Here is a 15,776-nt window from a genome sequence, read left to right as displayed (position 1 = left end):
CGGCTATGTAGCCACATAAAACATAAGTTATATAAGAGGGAAAAGACGCATCAGAAAATGTGCCCCTTATATAACTTATGTTTCATGTGGTTGCATAGCCACTTCCCCTCAAAATTACAACTTTTTTACCCTTGCATGCTTAACGAATCCTCTCGCATTCATTGTAACTACCTAAAAGCTAAAACAATAGTTATAAGCGCTTAAGTTGCATACAAGATATTTTTTGTTGTCAAAATATGACGTATTGTTTAGGAGCTTAGGTTGCATGAAGTTAGTTGTAACAACTACTTGTATCCTTCCACTAGTCTAATGATTGTGAGTAAATTTTAAGAGTCCATCTTAGTGAAAGAGCTCGCTTCCTCTAATTTCTAAGTTGTACATGTTGCCCATAATTTTGTTCCAATGATTAATAGACTTTAATTGTCATATGAGAATGCCTCATGTAACTTCTTGTCAGTGCACTCTAATAACCTTGGTCCCATGAAACTTTTTTCATCAATTAGAATGTAACAAATGGAATACATGTTTTCTTGGAAAATTAATAGAGCTTGACCTTGAAGAGGGTATGTATCCTTTATTGGTATGTGAAATGCTACATGTATGGTCTATGCATTGATGTTGAAAGTTGCTACACTTATTGGGCCAAACAACAATACAAGTGCTTGTGTATGGGGTGCATTTATAGAAAGTATTGTCTTGATATTATTAATCAAATTTATTTTCTTTGTTCCTCTAAGACATTGTATGATTAGAAGCTGTAGGCATAGAAAGGTCATTTATAAAACCTTGAACCACCTCTTAATGTTGTGTTGATCTACATAAATTTTTATTTTAATTTTAAACCCACTATAGTTGATCCTTGATTGACCTTAAATGTCTTGGCTATACTCCACCAAGTGACCAACTAATAGTACCCTCCTATTAATGAGCACCAAATATATGAAGGTTAGTACATCATATCCATATGATAAACATCACAATTGAATATCGATATAACACCCCACAACCTTTAAATGGGTGAAATCATTGTGTCCACCAAATATATGAAGGTTAATACATCATATCCATATGATAAACATCATAATTGACTACCGATATAACACCCCACAACCTTTAAATGGGTGAAATCATGGTTTCCACCAAATATATGAAGGTTAGTACATCATATCCATATGATAAACATCACAATTGACTACCGATATAACACCCCACAACCTTTAAATGGGTGAAATCATGGTGTCCCTAAAAGAGTTACAAGTATGCTAACGTTTGTCCTTGCATCTTCATCCACCAACTTCTCCAACTCATGCTTGATTATTTTCTCCTATTTAGCTTGTTGTAGCTCAAGTTCTTTAAGGTCTAACTTATCACCTAATACCACATCAATGCAATGAATTTACCCTTGCTAAGGTATATATAACTAGGTTCACATGGCTCCTTACAAGATAAGCACAAAATTATCCTCTAAAGTTCATTTTGGTGTGATCATCCAACTTCTTTATTGTAAAATAATATGGTATAGATTTTTGAGTTTGTTAATGCAAACCGCCTTTCTAAACATTGTCCTTATGTGTTATACTAATAGGTGGTATTGGTTAAGATAAAAACAAATATTCCTAAATGTGTATGCTGAATTTGTACCTATTTGTAAACCCTATTTAAGCCAACCACTAACCTAGATCTACAAACTAATTCAACAAACTCTCAATGTAGTACTCTAATCACACATGCAAATAACATAGAATAAACCAAAATATACCTTCACATGCACAATCAACTTGTCTCCATCATTCTCCTATCCTCCAAGATCTTTGTTGAATTTTGTTTTCTCTCAACTATTTGCACTTGCACAAGAGGTCAAAGAGGAATGGAATGTGGTTGTTGTGATGATGTAAGCTATTGCAATGTGATGATGCATGCTAGAGGAATTTTGGCATAATATAGGTGCTCTAATGATTGCTTGATGAAAAACAAGAGGAAAGAAGCCTCTTTTATAGAAATCACAAAGAGAATCAAGGGTTTAGATTAAGAGGTTAAAATATGAAAGGCCATGATTAGATAGTTAAAAGAGAAGCAATGGATTGAAGGGTTTGTAGAGATGAAGGAAGGATATTGAGTGGTGTAGGTAAGAGTGAATAAGATTGAGAGATTAATTTGAAATGGGGGGATAAGATTAAGAGGTGGGTTGACTTTTTGGTTCAATGAATGTGGACATTGGAGAAAGGACAAAGTGAATGAAGATGAATGACACTTGTCACATGCCTACAAATTTATATTATGATCCATGTGAACAAGTTGGAGCACTAGGATTAGAAAGAAGTGGATAATGAATTTAATTAAATAATTATTTATTTATTTAATAGAAGAAAAAAGTGGAATTAGGATAATTAAATAAATAATAAATATTTATTTAATTTTAGAAAGAAAAGGCTAATGAAATTGATGCTGTGCAAAATGGGAAGGTTAGTCATGATAACAAAACAACACAAACAAGAAGAAAGCCAATTTGTTAGTGTTAGAAATCATAAGCAAAACACTATCCTAAACAAGCATATCAAGAAAGACGCTACGAAATAGATAAAAAACATAATAAATCTACAAAATGTAACCAAACATCTCCATATGCTCTCTACCATGTTGATAGGTTCTCCTTCTTTGTTCCTCTCCTCTCCAAGTTCCAAATTAGTGTAGCTCTCAGTAGCTTTTTGCACTATGGATGTCTTTTGGAGGTTCAAGATGAAAAATAATTTTACTCTAAAATGATATGTAAATGAGAACAAGAGCTAAAATGAGAAATTATCTATTTAGCTAGTGTTAATTTTTAACCAAAAGAGTGAATATGATGGATTTATGCTAAATGCTCTCTAGAATGCCTATAATGTAAATGCATACAAGTTTTCAGGATCTTGATTATGAAGAAATGAGCTCTATTTATAGGAAAAATAGAGCAATGGATGGTTGAGATTGAGTAATCTCAACAAGGGTCAGGATTGAATGATATTCAATCCATGTGAAGGCTTTCAACCCAATCCCAGGATGACAAGTGTCAACATGAGAGGGGTTGAGAGGAGAGGGAAGAAGCATTAAATGTTTGACATGACCTGAGGGTTAACTTGGGAGTTAAGGTTAAGGTTGGGTTGAGTGAATAAATTCATTATCCAAAGAATAATGCTTTTATCCAATGGATAAACTCTTGTGCAAAGGTTAAAGGGATAACCATGGTCAAAGCAATAAATGCTTGAGGAGACACATGGGTCACATGAGGGTTGAGTAAGGGGTTAAAGTCTTTAACCATGGGTGCAAGTAGATTTAACTATTAATGGTCATCTAAGAGCCATAAGTGGGTTGGAAGACTTTTAGAGGTTAAATTGTTAAACACACAAAGCATTTAATGCTTTTCAAAGACTTTGGAGTCTTTGAGAAGTGACTTCAAGTTGCTTAGGGATGTGACAATATTTATGGGATGGGTTAGGCTAATTAGAAAGGGGTTTAGAAGAATCTAGAAGGGCATTAGGATTGCAAGTGGGTTTGGTGGGTGAGAGAAAATAGGATTTTTATTAAAATAAAATCCATTTATTTCAACAAATAGGTGCAAGTTGCATTTTTAGGAGAATGCAAGTGTGGGGGATTTAATGATTTAAATAAATATTTTATTTAATTTATTTAAAAGAAGAAAAGGGATTAAATGAAATAAATAGAATTTATTCATTTAATTGATTGTAAATTTGGTTTAATGAATTAATTAAAATAAATTGAGTAATTTATTTAATTAATAGGAGAATGTTTGAAGATGAATTAATTAAATGTTAGTTTAATTAACCGATGGCTAGTGAGTTTTTAATCAAATAAATAGCAAATATTCATTTAATTAAACATGACAGATTTATGTGACTACATTTGCCCCTTTTTGAGACGGTGCGGTTTATCGCGTCGTTTCAAAGAAATAAAAATAGGTGTGAAGAAATATGCCCCATAAAATGTTAATTTAATGGGTGGTATGCCCCCTCGAGAGATGGGCTAAAAATTTTGAAAAATTGGGCGATCTCTCGAAAAAGAATGAAAATTTGACAGGGTGATAGAAGGGAAGATTTTAGCAATACTTATGAAAAATAGAAGAAATCAGAGATAAAATGGAGAAATGGGAGGCTCGGGAAGTTCACGGGGACCATGCCATTGAGCGGGGGAAAATTAGGGTTACGGTGAAGGGTATATATGGGGGGAAAGGGGTGAAAACAGGTTCATTTGCATTCGCATCCATAGTGAAATTGGAGCTCTGATAGTGACCTTTTGGAAGAGCAAGCAGCAGTCGGGATGTCGGTGCTGTTGGGACTCATTAAATTTGAGTCAAGTTTAGAGGTCCATTTCAAAATTTTACTCTGCATTTCCAAATGATCATAAAATATGTTAGTTTGAATGGCCTAGTTAGAAAGGGGGTAAAATGGAGCTAGTTGATTTTCAAGGGGTAAGGCTTTGGAAACTTGTTATACACCTTTCATTTGGCCTATGCAGTGTGTTGCAACTTTCAAAATTCACTTTAGATCAATTTGTCAGGTACCCATTTCAAGGGGTGAGCTGAAAGTGCATTTTAGGCTCAAATTCATATTTTACCAAGTAGCCTAATTTGAGTGTTTATATCTTTTGCCTTGTTGATCATCATGAATAATTTCAAAATGGATTGAATTCTATGCATAAAAGTGTGTCTTCGTGCAAAATTTCAAGTTTCTAGCAATCCATTTGCTTAGTTTTCCAAGCTCAATCTATTGGCAGTTTGTGTTGTTTGACAAGTCCCTGTTTCAGCACCTAGTCGAGGCCCTGTTTTGCATAAGTGTAAAATTTTCCCCGATAAATGTCATGCCAAAATATTTATTCCGGGCTATTATTGATACAAATGACAAGCTATGTTTTAAATTTCAAGCTCCTGCCAATTCATTTGATTGGTTTTTAAAAGGGTTTCTTAGGCCATCTATTTCAGTGATCCGTACTTTCATTGTCGTATCAGTTAAAGTTGCTATTTTCATGAGCGCTTCGTTTGCACCCAGTCATCCTTTTGGTCGAATTGAGTATTCTAAGTTTTAATATGTACTTCAAGGTACCCATACCTCAAATTTGAGGGTCTACGGAGGTTGTTTGATATTTTTAAGAAAGACATCATGTGTTGCCTGAACATTGACTTCATCAGGTCCGCAGTGTCGACAAAGCCTGTTGGTCATTTTCGGCAATTAATATCTCTTCGCTCGAGATTATTCTTGAGAAACTGTTTGGTAGAGTTCATCCTTGTAGATCAGAGTACGTGCCTGTCAGATGGCGAGGTCTAGAAAGGTGTTTTGACTGGTTTGAAAATTACGTATTCGCGATTAAATGCGAAAATGTGGCGCAAGTGCCTGAAAGTTGCAAAACTCAATTTGATGATCCGAAAATGATGCCGATCATTTCGAGAGGTATGTGTAAGGTTCGTAAGGCATTTTGAAGGTCAGTTGGATGAAAACAAATTTTTTTTTAGCCGGACCCACTTTGGGGCCCAACTTGACTTGCCACTTCATGCATCTTTTCAGGCAAAGTTAAAATTGTTATTTTTTGCAATCATATGTTTATATGATTTAACTATGAAGGAATGGTATTTGTATCATTGAAAAGCAGAGGTTTGTGGAGTTTGGGAAGTGTATAAACTTCCAAGCAAATGCAAACAGTGTATTGGCAACATATAGAGTGAGTGATGGGTGAGCTGAAGAAATGGTGGAGCTCCCTTCCATGGCAAATTTCCCTCTCTGTTGTAGCATGGTAGCGTGGTTAATGAAATGGGAAAATGAAACTATTACCAAATGCCATTGGCAGGTCTGAAACTAGCTCATCTTTTCCCCCTCTGTGTGGTGTTGTAAAAGTGTTTGAAGCCATTAAACCAAACATATCAGCATGTTTAATTTACATGTTTGCCTTGCCTTTGTGTGAGCTGCATGGAGAGTAGGAGAATGGGGAAGTTTAAAACCAAATGCAGATTTGGCAAAGGTAAACCAGACTTATTCCTCCTTCCCTGTGTGTGGCATTTGGGGAGTGCAATGTTAACTCCAACCAGAATGCAAATTGGCAAGTGCAAGTGCCAACATCTTCTCCTCCTGTCTTCTGCGTGGCATGAGAAAAGCTTATTGAAATATCAAACAAATGCAAGCTGCAGGAGTACCCCCCTCTACGTGGTTTTTCTTTCTTTGAACAGTAGAATCTTTCAAGCAAATGCTTCAACAATCCTCCCTCATGTGGCAAATGATAACCGACAGGTCATTGGAGGTTTTCCAAATGGTAATTGGCAGTTCACGTGGTATGGTGGAGGAGGCATAGAAAGTTTAATACCAAATGCAAACACCAGTCCTCCTTGCGTAGCATGAGATGGGAAAAAACATGTAAAACTCCAAGCTAATGCTAGAGCCAACACCATTCAGTCCCTACATTTGGAGGAGACATTTAAAAAACTTTCAAACAAATGCAATATGGCTGGTATCCTCCACGTGGGTAATGGGGTGGTTTTTTTTTTAACCTTCAGCAAATAATATTTGGCAAGTGTGAAATCATCCCAGCAGTCCCCTACATAGTTTCTGGAAGGGGCTTTTCTTTAAAACTCAAACAAAATGTAGATTGCGTGAGGGTTAAAGGAGTTTTGTCAAGTGCTTTGGTTGTGCAAGGTAAATTTCCCCCTTTTGCGTGGTGTATGGAGAGCACAGAGTATGGTAAGAAAGATTAATGAAACTCAATTGAATTGTCGTGGCATAAAAAGAACCATGAAAATCTTAAGCAAGATGCAAAACGCCATGAAAAGTCTCAGAAAACCTTCAGGAAGTGCATTTCTGGGCAAAGTCATATATCCCACATTGGTTGTGGAGGAGAAGATTATGGTATTTAAATATAAAGCTCCACATAACCATAGTGTCAAAGCCTCAAGAGGTTTTTGATGGATGGTGCTGATGGGTGCCCAAGTGGACCCCAAGCATGCGGGCACGCTTTTTGAGGCAACCAAGGAGGTTGACAGATGACGATAGGTGGACCCCACATGGACACAGATCCCGAGGCAGGCATGTTTGTCAGGAAACAGATGGCTTAACCAGTGAGCAGGTTCAGAGAAGATCGACAGTGTTTGTGATTTCGCAAGCCAAAGATGCTCGTTCGTTACCCTCTGCGAAATGACAAAAAGCATTTTGCGAAAGTGAGTAGGGTAAAGATCGTGCAAGTTCGGTGGTGATCCGATGGCTCGCGTGACTTCGCGAAGGAAAGGTGCATGTTGGTTAGCCATCACGAAATGGCGAAAGACAGAAGGCAGTCTAGATCCCGCTGAGGTGGTAGTGACGAGGCAGACACATGGCAGATGGATGAGGTGTCATCTGAGGTGGCACCCAATGGATCCCATCGACGAATCACAGGATGTCAGCATGTGAAATGGGTGAAAAATCAAAGTTAATTATATAGTGTAAACTATATTAAAAATTCAAAAATTTAAATGATGGAGGCATATGAAGGATTTAATTCGCCCAGAGGTCTATTTTTACTCAAAATACCAAGTATCATATATCATCGGAAAGCTATCGGGATAAGGAATACAATCAGATAGTTAATTTTAACAAATTTTGGATATTTTGGAAGCAGTTTCCACGGGAAAGATGAAGGAATTGAAATTTAGTTGGAAAAAGAGACACTTGGCTTGTTTTGATGAAATCTAATCTTTTTCCCTCTCCTTCTTATTCCAATTTCTTCTCAATTGTAGAGGTTCAATAATTCTATGAGAGTGGCTCCAGTTTTCATGGCTTCCAATTCTGAGTTCTCTTCAAAATTGTAGAGGGAAATGTCCTTATCCATAGAATAGAGTATCTTCTTGCTGTAAATGTTTTCATGTATGTGTAAGGCATATACACGGTTTATTGGATTGTCTCTAAGCATTCTCTGTCTTCAATAAATCCAGTCTTCAAGGGAGTTTGGGTTTGTCCTCTCAAGTGGGAGTGTAAGGGTTGTTTTTAGGTACTCTTCAAGGAAGAGTTTAAATTCTATGAGCAATCATTTTGGATTCAGGATAATGTTTAGATATGTATGATCCTCTGTCTGAATTTAGAATGTATTAATGTCAGACATTAATATAGGGATATCTTTCTTAATAAATTGGATTTGCAACAAAGGTGTTCATTTTCAGTTTGATGTATGACTCTATTGCCCTTAGATAAGGCACTGATCTTACAGATTTTGGGATTTTCTCAGGGATTTAAAATAAAAAATTAGAATATCTACAGTTAATTTCATGTTTGTAATGTTAAGTTTGTTCCATCCATCTCATGATTCAAAAATGTTGAGTTGCAAGTGTGGATCTAGCCCATCTACAGTAACCTCCTAATTTTTTGAACCTTTTGAGATCCATCTGCTTTTGTTGATGCAGTCTTGTGTGTAATGGGTCTGATTAAATGCATCACAGGTACACCCACCTAGGTTTTGCAGAGCCTGAAGAGTAGAAGGATTTAGGTCCTTGTTATGTTGCCCAAGCCCTGAAGTGTTTCATTGATTGAGATTGACTATCTCATAGATAGATTTGTAGGTGTTCTTGGGTTAACTAGATTTGGTGAACAACAGGTGCCTATAGCAGATCATTGATTAGAGTGAGTTGAGTCCGTCAATTCCAGCAGCCAGATGCCCCAATGTGTTTGAACAAGAATCTCTTGATGCCAATGATGGATGGATGGAGATGTGAAGTGAGAGTTGTTTTGAATCATAGCAGCCCTGATAAGACTTAGGTCATTAGGATAAATGCCTATTGTAGTCTAGGTGTGCCATGATTGCTTACCTGTTGAGACTCGAAGATACTTGATCAAAGTATCTATTGATAGTCTAGGTTTAAACTTAAAAAAGTCTGAAACAAAACAACTGATGGTGATGGTTGATGAACGTGTGTAGGAGGATCTTCGCGTCTTGCATATGCGCAAGAGGCATCCCACCACACAGGTGTTGCATGATCGATTGACAAAGGCCAAGGTGGATTGCATTGCAGCGACATGCCTGTATGATGTTATGTATATGCCCGTGATTCAGACGAATCACTGTTTGATCACAACATTGACATAGCGATGGCATAGTGAGACATGTACGTTTCACTTGGCACAGGGGGAGATGATAGTTACACTGGAGGATGTATGGCACATCCTGCACATTCCCATTTGAGGAGAGCTGGTGACGTATGACTGAGCTTGGGGGACAATAGTAGTGTATAGATTATTTGATGAGGATGTCTTCATTGATGATGGGTCGATAGCCTGGGAGGATATAGCAGCCTTGTATGAGCCATTACCATCAGTGCTATCAGGGATTGTTGGGGGAATTCTATGTCCAAATCGACGATCGCATGGACTTGTCATTGGTTGGGGTCAGGTGATTGAGAAGATCATGACAAAGGGGACCCAGTTTGTATGGGGACCGTGCATGCTATCACACTTATATCGAGATCTACATGAGGTAGCATACCGAGGGGTGGGCTCATTGGGAGTGGGGATCACTTTGCTTCATATTTGGGCGTGGGAGCACTTACCTGTTACCCGACCAGTTAGTTTGAGATTCTGAGCAGTGGACCAGCCATATGTATACATGTATGGAGGTATGATGAGTCAGCCCCACTTGGGGAAGTTAGAGTGGTGGCGGCGGGCACTGGACGATTTGGATATAGTGATCTAGAGCCCATATATTGAGTGTGAGCCATGGGAGGATGATGTAGAGGCATTGTCGTATGTTTTTATGACACGATACCTCATTGGTAGGATAGCCTACAATGTGGAGAGACAACTTTCGGGTAGAGTGTTGAGACAATTTGGGTGGCAAGAGGGATTGTTGAGTAGCTCTGGAGAGTATGCTAGAGTAGTCCGAGAGAGGTTCCTATGGGGACCAGTGTTACCTTATGATCAGGCTTTGGCAGAGTTCCACACATTACAGGTGAGACCATGGGATATGCGGTTGAGGATTGTAGATGCAGGGGTTACAGAGGAGTACACTCAGTACATTGCGGCACATCTGATTCCTCGGATATCAGATCCAACGAAGCCTATTCCATCCTTTGAGGAGGAGAGGAGACAGGGACGAAGGAGGAGAGGAGGTCACGTAGGTGTACGAGGGAGAGGAGATGGTGGTGGTGGGGATGGAGGAGGTGACGATGGAGGAGGAGGAGGAGGAGGTGGGGGTTTTGGAGGAGGTGGTGGATTCAGAGGTGGAGGTGGGGGTGGTGGATGATTACAGTGGAGAGGGAGAGGTGGGCAACCTTTGCGGCTATTGCAGGGACCTTTTATGCAGGGAGGCATGAGATTAGGTGGCAGGGATGTAGGTGAGGGACAAGTACCTATCGAGATAGGGGAGGGAGCCACTGGAGAGGCACCTATGGATAGAGGGGTGGGAGCGGCAGGGGGTGGAGATCTGTGGGATCATATGATATTATTTTTGTAGACTCAACTAGAGGATATGGAGGCAGAGGTGGCAGCTAGAGATGTGCAATTGTTTACATGAGAGTCAGAGCTGACTATAGTGTTGTGGGAGAGAGATCAAGCCGTGGACAGGGTGATATAGTTACAGGAGAGAGTTTAGGCCTTGGAGGGAGTATAGGGACATGGGCCATCGACTGATTACCTAGCGAGAGAGATACGAAGAGCAAGCGAAGAGGTTGATTACTAGTGGGGTCTATATGAGTAGGAGGTGCCCTCTAGTTGACGGGCACTGAGTTATTCACAGATGCATTGGGAGAGATCATAGTGGTCTCAGAGGTTGCAAAGAAGTGGGGGTGTGATGGGTCCTCCACGGAGAGATAGATCAGGTGGTGCAGGGGGTAGTGGGGGAGCAGGTGGTGATGGTGGTGCAACATCCGGTCAGAGTGGCATCTGAGAGAGCATTTTGTATGCTTTTTATATTGTCATTTTGGACTGTGTCTTGGATGGCTCGTGGTAGTCGATATTTTTGGACTTCATTGTACTCTAATATATGTATGTTTTTTTCGATATGATATGATATATGAGGAGATCCCATATTGTGTGATGATATGCATGTTGATGATATGGATGGTTTTTTATGCAGGATGATGATCTATGATGTATACTTATATGGATACTTGTACTTGCTATATGGATGTGTTTATGAGATGGATTCCTATATGCATGTTTACATGCATATTTATTCCTACATGATGTCTATTTGCATATTTTATGATGTGATGCTAACATGTGGATGTCGGTTGATATGCATGATTTGTTGATGTTAATGCTTCATGTATGTAAATGCTATAATGATTATATATGCATAATGAAATGATGATTATGATGGTACTTTGTATTTTATGTTGATGAGACAATGAGATAATGATATGAAATGATGTTTGATATAATGTGTGATTGATTTATGTAAATGCATCTAGATGGTTTTTTAAAAATGAATGCACTATGTAAAGTACACATGTTTATATAATGATTTCTAAATGAATGCATATGTTTAATGTATAAACCAATGTTAATACAAATGGTTTTTATGTGCGTTATGATCCAAATGTTGATAACATATGGCTAAGTGAAAATGATAAGGTAATGATAATGCAACACATGAGTAATGAATATCTGTACCTTAATGCAATAAAAAGAGAATGAATGCATTTATAATGAATCCTAAATGAAATTTGTTGTAAGATGAAATGAATGAGTAGAAGAATATACTAGATGGATAAATGAATGCACTTAACTCATGGATAGATAAATAATTGCATGCAATTACAGAAATCTAAACAAATGTATGGTAAACAAGTTTTTTAAATGATGGTAAATGAGGAGGATAAATGATACTAAATGAATGCATAGTAATGGTAATAAATGCAATGTTATAAATGGATCTAAATGTCATGATTTGTGCAATAATGAAATGATATAATGATGTTAATGCCAATAAATGATAATGAACTATATGTAGTTAAATGTAACTAAATGATATGAAACACACTCTATGCAAATGCAACTAAATGTAATGATGAAGATGTGATTATGATAGATGAATGCAAGGTTTTGTAGACTTTGCATGATGCACCGATGATGTATCAGAGAACTCTGTCGTGATTGTATCCAACACCAACTCATTTTCCCATAACTTCTCACATTAATCTTGTTCACACTTGTAGACACAACCATGCATATGAATAATGAATGATTAAATGGATGGGTGACATGCAACGAAATACAATATAAACATATGAGATGGAATGATGATCCATAGTGTTTTTATTTTCATCATTGAGCATGATAATATCGAACTTGGATGAGGCAGTAGGAACCAAGGATTGAGCATGGTACCTGCAAACAAACAACATAAATAAAGAATATGGACCCTCCATAATGGTTCATGCTCATATGGTCGAGGTATACGCTGTAGTCAGCAAGCCATAGTGATCCATGACTGTATTTTGCATAAGATCACGTAGCTTAGTGAACTTCCCATGTAGACACCATTAGTACATGCCCCAGAACTTCATCAGAATAATTCATAGAAGACATACAAACAATGCTTAGGAACCATCCCGACCACTCTAATCACTTGTGAATATCCCAGAGTAGCGTAGGAACCTGATATATATAAATGAATGAATAACCTACAAATCAACCAAGTATTTGATAGCTTAAACAAAATTTTCTTGTTAAAGAAAATGTCATCTTATCTTTGTTTTTGGTAAGGAAGGATGCATCCTTGTTAAGACAGTTTGCATGTTTGATGTTGATTGTTTGGTTGATGTGAGAAGTGGTCATCGTTTGAGTATTTCACAATGTTTGTTTGGTATTTGCTTGGATGCGTATATACAAAAAGTGTTGCCATGCTTGTGGTTGATTTTTGATGTTTTCAAAATGTTTTTGGATTTTGTGCAATAGTTTTCCAATGTTTTTGGATTTTGGTGAGACAATTTTCAAATGTTTTTGGTATTTTGATGATTGTTTTCAAATGTTTTTGGTATTTTATGCGACAATTTTGACTGAAGAACTCAATGAATCACAAGTAATTCATAATCCACTTCCATCAAACAAATTAAGAGCATTGCCCCCAATTTTAGACATGACTATGAAAAAGCGGGATGCAAGACGCATGAAATACTATCCTTGATTGCAGATGAATAACAAGACATGGTTTGGATGGATGAACGAATGGATGAAATGAATGTGATCGCAACAAGTCTGAAAGACAATGGATCCATAGGCGTTACGAGTGGCGCCTGTTTGCTAGGTTTTCACCATCGTACTTACCCAAGGTGCCACCGGAGTGATTGTTCACCATTTGGATGCATGATTTTTCTTTACTATTTTGATTTTTTTTGTATTTTCTTCATGACATTTTTCTGAATATTTTTGGTGTTTTTCTAGTATGTAGGGGAGCTTGATGCTCTATGCAGCTTATGTATAAAACCTTTTGAGGTGCATGTTGTTGATCAGATTTGCTAGTGGTTCTCCTTCTGAAGTAGACAATTGATATGCCCCGGACCCAAATACAACAGTGATAACATATGGACCCAACCAGTTTGATTCAAACTTTCCCTGATGTTCTCTGCTTGGTTGGTTATGAGGATTCTCTCTTAGAACAAGATCACCTACCTCAAATGTACGAGGTCTAACTCGATGATTATAGCTTCTACTCATGCGTTGCTGATAGGCTTTGAGGTGATTGTATGCAGCTTGTCGTTTCTCATCAAGTAGCTCTAAGTCTTGGAGATGGGATACTCTGTATGCTTCATCATCTATCAGATTATGCAAGGAAACCCATAGTGATGGTATCTTGACCTTAATAGGAAGGATAGCTTCTGCACCATAGACCAGTGAGTAGGGAGTGGCGCCTATAGGGGTTCGAATGCTAGTTCGGTATGCCCATAGTGCTGGATTCAATTGAACATGTCAATCATGATCGACATTGGCTGTCTTCTTGAGGATTCTTAATATGTTCTTGTTTGATGCTTCGGCCTGACCATTGCCTTGTGGGTAATAGGGAGTGGAAAAGAAATGTTGAATGTGAAACTTCTCACAGAGTTCACGGACATCCTGAGTTTTGAAAGAAAGACCATTATTTGTGATGATGGACATGGGTACACCATACCGACAAATGATGTAATTAAGGATGAATGAGGCGATTTGCTTGCCAGTGACTTGGGTAAGTGGAACAACTTTGATCCACTTTGTGAAGTATTCGGTAGCGGTAATGATGAATTTGTGGCCATTGGATGAAGATGGATGAATCTTACCCACAAGGTCAAGTCCCCATTGACAAAAAGGCCATGGTGTTGTCATTGGTTGCAATTCCTATGCTGGTGCATGTATCAGGTCTCCATGAACTTGGCATTTCTTGCATTTTCTGACAAAGTAGTATGAGTCTTTTTCCATGGATGGCCAATAGTATCCAATGCGCATGAGTTTCTTGGCTAGTGACAAACTGCTTGCATGAGTTCCACAAATTCATTCATGTACCTCTTCCAAGGCCTTTGTTATCTCATCCTGCTCTAGACATTGAAGGAGAGTACCATCAAGACTGCGTCGGTATAGGGTTTCAATAATAATGGTATATCGAGCGGTTTGGTAAATGAAGGTTTTACGTTGGTTATTCGATTGGTTAGGAGGAAGTGTGTGATCGTGTAGATAGGTGTAGAACTCACCATACCATGGGGATTCAGAACTGATAAGGTGACATATCATCTCAGATTCAGGATTATCATAAGCAGGAATCCAAAGTTGTTCGACCACGAACTCGTAGCGTGTTGAATTATGTGGAAGATCTAGGAGGGATACAATGGTAGCCATAGTGTCAGCAGCTCGATTCTAATCTCTGGGTATCTGCTCAAAGGTGATAGTAGTGAATGATGCCTTTAATTTGTCCACCATTTGTTTGTATGGCATGAGTTTATCATCCTTGGTCTGATATTCATCTATTGCTTGTCGAATGACCAGTTGGGAGTCGCCATATACTTGTAGTTCTTGTAACTTCCATTGTACAACTAGTCGGAGTCCTATGATCAAGGCCTCATACTCAACTATGTTGTTGGTGCATGAAAAAGTAAGCCTCTAAGACTTTGGGATGCTGTCACCTTAAGGTGTGATAGACAGAATACTTGCCCCCGAGCCATGCCTAGTGTATGAACCATCAAAGTATAGTTTCCATGGTTGTGCTACTATGATCATGAATATCTCTTCATCTGGAAAATTGGAAATGAGAGGATGATCACCTATGAGTGGTGCATCGGCCAACTGATCTGTAATAACTTGACCCTTGATAGCCTTATGGTCCACGTACTCAATGTCAAATTCACTTAGAATCATCACCCACTTGGCCAAGCAGCCTGTCAATGCTTCTTTGCTGAGTAAGTACTTTAGTGGATTGATCTTTGCAATGAGCTGCACTTTATGTGTTAACAGATAGTGCCTCAGTTTAGTAGCTGCCAAGATTACTGCTAAGCAAGCTCACTCAATAGATGTGTAATTGAGTTCATAGCCAACTAGTGTGTGAGAGATGTAGTAAACAACACACTCTTTTCCTTCGGCATTGTGTTGTGCTAGTAGCACTCCTAATGTTGTATTTGTTGTTGATATATAAAGTAGTAGAGGCTTTCTCAGATCTGGTGGGATCAACAATGGTGTATTCATGAGGTAGTCTTTAAGCATCTGAAATGCTTGCTGACATCTGGCATCCCATTGAAAGAAGATGTTCTTGTGTAACAGGTGTGTAAAGGGGTGACACTTATCTGCTAGTTGTGCAATGAATCTTCGAATTGATTGTAG

This window comes from Cryptomeria japonica, chromosome 5 (genome assembly GCF_030272615.1).
Source record: "Cryptomeria japonica chromosome 5, Sugi_1.0, whole genome shotgun sequence".
Taxonomy (NCBI): domain Eukaryota; kingdom Viridiplantae; phylum Streptophyta; class Pinopsida; order Cupressales; family Cupressaceae; genus Cryptomeria; species Cryptomeria japonica.
Note: the sequence above shows the minus strand (reverse complement) of the source record.